The 8,268-nt window shown below is 34.4% G+C and overlaps 1 protein-coding gene across 1 annotated transcript in view; it reads left to right on the top strand.

Annotated features, from left to right (window-relative positions):
• Nucleotides 1-367: 367 nt before the first annotated feature.
• LYST (lysosomal trafficking regulator) overlaps nt 368-8,268 on the top strand; it is a 261,878-nt gene continuing 253,977 nt past the window's right edge. Inside the window, exon 1 of the mRNA XM_072647543.1 lies at nt 368-392. The gene's annotated coding sequence lies outside the window, so the exon portion shown is untranslated. The remainder of the gene's footprint in view (nt 393-8,268) is intronic.

Genomic DNA, 8,268 nt, shown 5'->3' with positions numbered 1-8,268 from the left:
ACCATGCAGAGTTATTTCTCTGGCTTTCTGCCTACCCTCTTAACTCAGCTGCATCATAAGGGTGCTGCAAAATTGGTCATTGCAGTTCAACAGTAGTTCAGACTGTTTGACTGAACTGTGTGCATTTCTAAAACGGCTGGAGAATAATGTGACCCTGACTCAGCTGAATAGACACTAGAAGTTAACGACTAGCAAAGTGCTGATTTTGTTTAATAGCGTGATGGCAGCAGGTTTCCCTGCAGCTAACTGGGCAAATTCATCCTCTCTGCTAATTGTCCTGCAGTGAAGACAATGCAAAGTGGCAATCAGAAGGGAGAAAACCTGGCTGGGTGAGCAGAGATCCTTCTTGTTCAGGGTTCTCCTGGTAACTGAAAAATACAATCACAGTGAAGGTATGGTGAAGAGTTTTTTAAATTTCATATTTAAAGTCTTAATTCTTCTCAAGTGCCAGCAGCTTTGTGGGACACGTAGGACAGAGGAGACACAAAACTGTAGCTAGGTAGATTGTGACAATTGGGAATTTGTCCCAGGGTACTGAAATTTAGATGGTGCTGACATCACTTGCACTTTCTGTAACCTAGAAACAACTGAGTTTAGCATATATTTAGTGAGATTGATTATTTTAAATAGGAAGCTACCAAATTGACTGCTTTATTGCAACCTCAGTTGATTTCCTCTGCCACATAAACTTTTTCCCGTGGTCTCACCAGCACTGGCCTTGGGATCTCCCCTCTTCTCCCTTCAAGTGGATTACCCTAAGGGATCATGGGCAAATTTGGCATCAAGAGAACTAGTTTGCTTGTCTGCTTGTATAAGGGAGTGTCTGTCCATTTTTAAGGCATCATAGATGGGCATTTGGGAGAAGGAAACAGGGACATTTATTAAGAAGTAATCCAAGAGTGTGTATTTGGCAGGTTCTGCTACAAGACTTTAGAAATTTGTTAGAATGAAAGAGAGGTAAAAAAGACTCCCAAATTAGCTTGAGATGGTTGTGTGTGAGAGGTTTTTAAACAAGAATGTGAGAATGGGATAGTCCCCACCTTAAAAACAAATACATACTAGGAGACTATTAAACTGACTTCATTATACAGATCCAATTATTTGATTGACCAAATCAAATTTGTCTCTCTAATTATAACAGTCATCCACAACAAAAATCTGATGAGATGAAGCATGATAGAGTGTACAGAGCTGCCCTTGGAACCAGGAAACCCTGAGGTCAAGTGCAACCTCAGAGACATACTGGCTTTGTAAGCCTGGGCAATCATTTGATCTCTCAGTTACGCTATGGTCAGCTGTCTAAGATTACATAAATTGTAGAGAAGGTATGGGCCCTCACTGATAGGAGTTTCTTCATCTGGGAATTCTCTATTCCAGTGAATCACAAGTCCAGTCCCTATCATTGTATTGAATATCTAACAAGATCCCATAGCATGTTTGATATCCTTTAGTCCTATCCCCAATACAAAAACTGTAAAGGAAATTCCACTGTATTTACCTTCCAATGCTATTTACCAAGAATAAGAAAATGCTTTTTTTAAAAAATAACGTTTCATTTTTAATTCAATTACATGTAAAACAATTTTTAACATTCTTTTTTTTTAAAAAAAAGTTTTGAGTCCCAAATTTGATCCTTTCCTCCTTTTCTTCCCCACTACTCCCTCCCTAAGATGGTAAGCAATCTGATATAGGTAATAAACGTAAATCATGTAAAACATTTCCACATTAGTCATTTTGTGCAAGAAAACTCAAACAAAAAAAAAAAAAGAAAGTGAAAAATAGTATAGTTCAGTCCATGTTCAGACAACATCAGTTCTTTCTCCGGAGGCTGATAGCATTTTTCATTATGAAGTCGTTCAGGATTGTCTTGGATCATCATATTACTGAGAATAGCCAAGTCATTAACAATTCGTTACTGCTACTGTGTACAGTGATCTTCTGGTTCTGCTCACTTCACTCAGCATCAGTTCATGTAAGGCTTTCCAGGTTTTTTCTAAATCATCCTGCTTGTCATTTCTTATAGCATCCATTTCAATTATACACCACAACTTGTTCATTCTTTCCTTAATTGATCCTCTCATTTTCCAATCCTTAGCTACCAGAAAAAGAGCTGCTATAAATATTTTTGTACAAATAGGTTCTCCTCTCCCCTTCTTTTAAAAAACTCTTCAGAATACAGACCTAGCAGTGGTATTGCTAGACCAAAGAAAAAGAATTTTCTCCTGAATATTTTGAGATCTGGTTATTTTCTAGGAATCATAGCCAAAAATAGTACCGTAGAAAATGAGTGGAAGGAGAATTTGGAAGTAACTACAATAGTTTAATTAACAAGTATCGGTTTGACTGAATTATTTAATCCTGTAATACATTTGTTATATGTAATCTGGTAGTAGTAATTAGTAGTCTTGGAGTTGGAAAGCCCTAGATTCAAGTCCTGACTTGGACTTTTACTAGTTATATGGCCTTAGACCCCTCATCTACTCTCCTAAGGCCTCAGTTTCCGTATCTGTAAAGTATTAAGAACCAACTAGACTGCCTCTGAGGTCCATTCCAGTTCTAAAACTGTGATCATGTGACTATACTATCGATATGCCTCAGAAGCAAAGTCCTATAGTTGAGATATATACTGACAGAAAGAACTCCCAAAGCTGATCAAATCACAGACTATTTTTCTCTTGGATTATATATGCATGTTAAATAATTTGTGATTTTGTATTATCAAAACAAAATAGAAATGTCTCTTTCTTAAAAAAAACAACTATAATCATAGTATATTATTTTTTTCAGAAAATTCAATTTTTAAATTGAATCAACGCTTCTAACCAAGATTCAGATAAATAAAAGGAAAGAATCAGAAAAAACTTGTGATTATTTTTAGGCTGAGCCATCCTGTTAGTATTGTGAAAATTATGGATGAATTTAGTTCTCCAAGTCACATATTGATAAATGGCTGTGAGGAAAGAAGGGAAGAAGGGTTCTTAAACTCTAGAATAAATACTAAAGATGTCTTGTGTTCCACGTAATGGTTGATGTTCTCTGTGACTCCCAAATGTGTACATAACAACAACACTGAACACATATTGTTTATCTTCCAAAATCAATCACATATCTCAAATACATGTGTCCACATAAATGACTACAGCCTGATTCCTTTGGCAGTTGGAATGAAGTTGGATGACTCAGACAGAAAAAAGATCCTAGAAAGTGTTGAGGGCCAGGATGGCGTGCGGTTGACAAGTTCAGGATAGACCTTTGGGGAAACTGTTCTTTGAGACTGTGCTCATTATCATCCGAAATGGCTCTCCATGCCCCCTGAATGTTGCTGTCTCCATGAGATAGACAAGAGAACTACGGAATACGCGGGATATGTAAAATAGATGCCCTGTAGGCTAACAATCTTTAAGACAATAAGACTGACCAAATCACTAGGACAGGAGATGAGCAGTATGTCATGTAGACTTGCAGTTTCTGTCTATAAATACCCTGTCCCTTGGATCAATAAACGGAGTTGGCCTATCTTCTTCTGCCTGCCTGAGTGTCTTTCTTCTTCACCACATCACTGAGCCGCGTGGGGATGCAGGCCATCCACCACAAGAAAGAGCATGTAATAACAGATAGCACCTATATAGTCCTTTAAGGTTTATTAAGAGCTTTACAGTAATTATATTTCATTCAACAACCTTGTGAGTGAGGGACTCATCCCCATTTTACAAATGAATAAGTAGAATGTGGGAGATTCTGGAAGAGGTTAAGTGATTTGTCCCAGGCTACATAGCTAGTAAGTGTTTAGATAGGATTTGAACTCATATATTCCAAGTACAACATTCTATCCACTATACCATATGAAAGAAAAGAAACATTTTCTGGCAAAACAGAAGGAGTAGTTTCAAACTGAGTGACTGACCACACAGCATAGCAATTGATAACAAAAACTAGATTGTTGCTAAAAATCTTTTCACTAAGAAAATGATTCTCAGCAATCCAGAAGAAATTTGTATGATCCTTTCTTATCTTAATTTTGTAAATACTTTGTACAATATTGGAATTAACTTTTCTTTGAATGTTGAGTAAAATTCACTTATAAATCTATGTGGTCCTAAAGTTTTTCTCATTGAGAGTTTGTTTATATCTTGTCCAGCTTCTATTTCTGATGTTAGGTTTTTAATTTCAATTATTGTTCTGTTTAATTTCTGTTTTTGATCTATATTCCATTTTTTCTAATCTATTCATTGATTTCATTAAAATTATAAGTTGTGTTGGCATATAATTGGACAAAATATTTTTTAATAATTTCCTTTATTTCCTCTTCATTTGTTTTAAATTCTTTTTTATTTATAATGACAATTTCATTTCCCATTCTCTTTCTAGATCGGGTTAGCTAACAAGTTTGCTACTTTAATATATTTATTTAAAAACAGCTTGTAATTGTATTTATCAAGTCACTTTTTGCTATGAATTTCATCAATATTTTCTTTGATTTTCAGACATTATATTTTTGCATTTAGCTGGGGTTTTCTCCCTCTACTTTTCTAGTTTATTAGTTTCATGCCTAATTCATCAATCTATTCTTTATTTTGTTGATGAAAATATTTAGAGCAGGGATTCTGAGAGTTTTGTGGCATGTACCCTTTTTTGGGTGGTGTAGTAAAGCTTGTGGAACCCTTCTCAGAATATTATAAATACATAAAATAAAACATACTGAATGACAAAGAAATGCAATTATATATTGAAATTGTTACCAAAATATTTTTTAACTTCATGGACCCCAAGTTAAGAATTGCTTTAACTGTATCCTAAAAAGTTTAAATTGTTTTTTATTGTTATTTTTTAAGGACATTATCCATCATAGCTATGATTTGTTCTTTGACTCATCAATTCTTTAAGATTATTCAGTCTCCATTTCACTTTTAATACTTTCTTCAAAGGACCTTTATTAAATATGCCTATTATATTGCATTCTATAAAGAATATGTCTAATTTTTTCTGTTTTCTGATTTTCTTTTTTGAGGTTTTTATGCCCTGGCACATGATCAATATTTGTAAAGCTGCCATTCACAGTTGTGAAGTATGAATGTTCATTTTTATTCCAATTCAATAATTGCCATAGATCTATGACATTTAATTTTTCTAGAATTCCTTTAGAATGTTTAACTTCTTTCTATTTTTCTCTTTATTAGGGTTGTCTAGGCTTGAAAAGGATACATTGAGTTGCCTAATCACTATTCTTCCCCGTAATTTGAGGAACTTCTCCTTTAACGACTTAGACGCTGTGGAACATTTAGAGCATATGTATGAAGTACTGATATTATCCCTCACTTACCTCTTTTTTTTAAACATATTTAGTTTTACTGTTGGCTTATCTGAGGTCATGGTTGCTACCTTTCCTTTTTTGAATTTGCCTGAAATATAATAAGTTCTGTTCTGGCACCTCATTTTAATTGTTTCAGTTCAACAACATTAAATGACCTAAGAACTCAGACCAATGCAATGAACAACTATGATTTCAGAGGACAGCTAATAATGTTTGACATCTCCCTTTTGAAAGAGAAATGATGGATTCATCATGCTGACTGAGACTATATACATAAACATACATCCACACATACACACACATGTACATATATGATATAGACAGTATTGGAATTAATGTTGTTTGATTATCCCTATTTGTTACAAGGGTTTTGTTTTTCTTTTTTCTAATGGGGAGGGAGAGAAAATTTTTTTAATTTAAATTAAATTTAAAGGAAAAAACATAAAAAATAAAGTCAACTATCTTATTGTATTTGATGTCCAGTTTTACCCTAGAAGATGATAGTTTTTCATGGCAAGTTATTCTTTTAAAATTCCTTTTATTTGGCCTTTTTGGAATATTATATTCCAAGATTTTCTTTCTCTTTTAGCAGTTGCAGCACAGTCTTATGTGATCCTGACTATGGTTCTTTGGTGCTTGAACTCTTTGTTTCTGGCTACTTGCAGCATTTTCTTTTTTTTAACCAGTGAACTCTGGGTTTTGACTATGACATTCCTGGATATCTTCAACTTTAGGTTGAAAACCTAAAGCTATTTTTTCTGGATGTGACTGATGGATTCTTTCCATTTTTCCCTCTGTCTTATGATCCTAATAGATGTGAGAAATTTTCTTTTATGACTTTGAAATATGTTATCCATGGTTTTTTGTTTGGAAATAGTTATCAGGGAGTAGGATACATCTTAAATGATCTCTTATTGGCGTATTGTTTTGATAAGACATACTTTACATTTTTTAAAATTTTTTATTTCATTCTAATTTTTTTAATTTCAGTCATTGACTTCTGTTTAATCCACTCTAATTTTCAGAAAGTCTGACACTTGTGTGAAGTTTTTTTATCTTCTCTAATCTATTTATTCTCCTTCCATTTTTCTCCTCCAGAGTTCAGTCTTTCATTTATAAATTCTCTTTTTTTCTCTTGCTTAATTTTTTCCAGGTACACTTATAGTCTGTGTAATCAAGCTTTTTTTTTTTCGCTGAGGTTCTTTTAGTAGTTGTTGAAGAGTTACTTTTTTCCTTTGGTTTACTTCTTAGGAATCTCTTAACTCATGATATTTCTTTACAGTGTTTAATATCTTCTGTTTGTTCATATTTGTGGTCACATTTCCTGATCTGGGACTTTGCACCACAGCCAGATTCTGACGCCTTCTGCATTCTTGAATTGAGTGGTCAGGCTCATTTTGAAGCTGATTTCAATTTCTTGAATCTTTATTACTGATTTATATCTCTCCTGAATGTCTAGTCTTAGAGTACTAGAAACTTTCTGGTCTCCATAGATTATCCAGTTTGACGGAACCATAGTCTTCAAGGGCCTCTAGAGTTTCTTAAGTTATCGTGTTTTGGTTTTCTGACCCCACTGACCCTTTTCCATCTGGGAACTACAGACTTTCGGCCCATTAGGAATGATGATTCAGGGTTCAGATTTCCCTCAAATGTCTCTGGCCCAAGTGATGGCAGGCTTCTGGCTTGTTTGCCTATGCTTGAGGTGGCTTTTCCAGTACTAACAAGCTTCTCAGTGTCTTGTTGTATAGTCCTGAGGTAGTAAACTAGAAGGAGCTACTATTCTTTCTCTTTGGATTTCTTGATCTGGTACCCTTCTTAGATCTTTGCTGGCTTATATGCAGGAGAACCAGGCTCCCTAACAATTTTTATACCACCATTTTAATTGACTAGAACTATTTATACATGCACACTTTAATACTTCTAGGGTCTCTTATTCCATCAGTGTTAATAATGGGTTTAGACCATAACTTTTCTACACCTTCACAGATGTTTCTTGAGAGTTGATATGGCTGCAAAATTCATTTTCCTGTGATCAACCTTATGATGTGAATAATAACAGCTGGTAATGTTTATGGTAAATTTTACATAATCATCTCATTTGACCCTGATGAAAATCTTATGAGGTAAGTACTATAGGATTGTTATCCCTATTTTGCAGGTGAGCAAATTGAGGCACAGAGACACAGACACTTAACCTTGCTATGACTCAGTTTTCTCCATTCTAAGATGAGAGGCTTGTACTAGATGATTTAAGATCTCTTTTAGCTCCAAATTTATGATTCTAAGTGTCTAGGCCACAGTTATGTAAGTAGTACATATGGGGAGGACAAAAATACTTTTGATGTGGTTTCATTTTTGTGACAGCATTGTTAAGAAATGTGTGCCCTTCTACTCACACTAGGCTGACAGCACATTTGACCTCGATGAGGTGAAACTGGATGGAGATGGTTTTAGTTAGTTCTGTATTGGTTGAGGCCTGGGTTTTGTACCATTTCATATTTCATTGCTCCTTTTGTGGGGTTTTTAAGAATGGAATGGAGTTAAAATATTTGTCCAAGAGATAGAAATAAATGGGCTTCAATGGCCTGGGAACTCACCTGATTTAGATCCCACTGAAAATGTGTGGGTCAAATTAAGGCTAGATTAGGAAAAATATTTATGAGGAATATGCTTATTATCCAATATATTAGAAGTATGACTTCCTGATGCAGACTAAGAGATAGTGTCAAAATCTTGTGAATGTGATAATGCCAAATCATATAGAAAAAGTGATTAAAGAAAAAGAAGACATTCTATATTAAAAGTTTTCCAAAGTTATAAAATTATAAAAATGTGTTGTTAAATTAATAAATTAGTAAATGTTATACATATAAATTGATCCCAAGTCTCTACATAATGGGGGCAGCTAAGTGGACAGAGTACCACACCTGGAGTCAAAGGCTCATCTTATATAGAAT

This window comes from Notamacropus eugenii, chromosome 2 (genome assembly GCF_028372415.1).
Source record: "Notamacropus eugenii isolate mMacEug1 chromosome 2, mMacEug1.pri_v2, whole genome shotgun sequence".
Taxonomy (NCBI): Eukaryota; Metazoa; Chordata; class Mammalia; order Diprotodontia; family Macropodidae; genus Notamacropus; species Notamacropus eugenii.
This window is presented reverse-complemented; position numbering and strand designations above follow the sequence as displayed.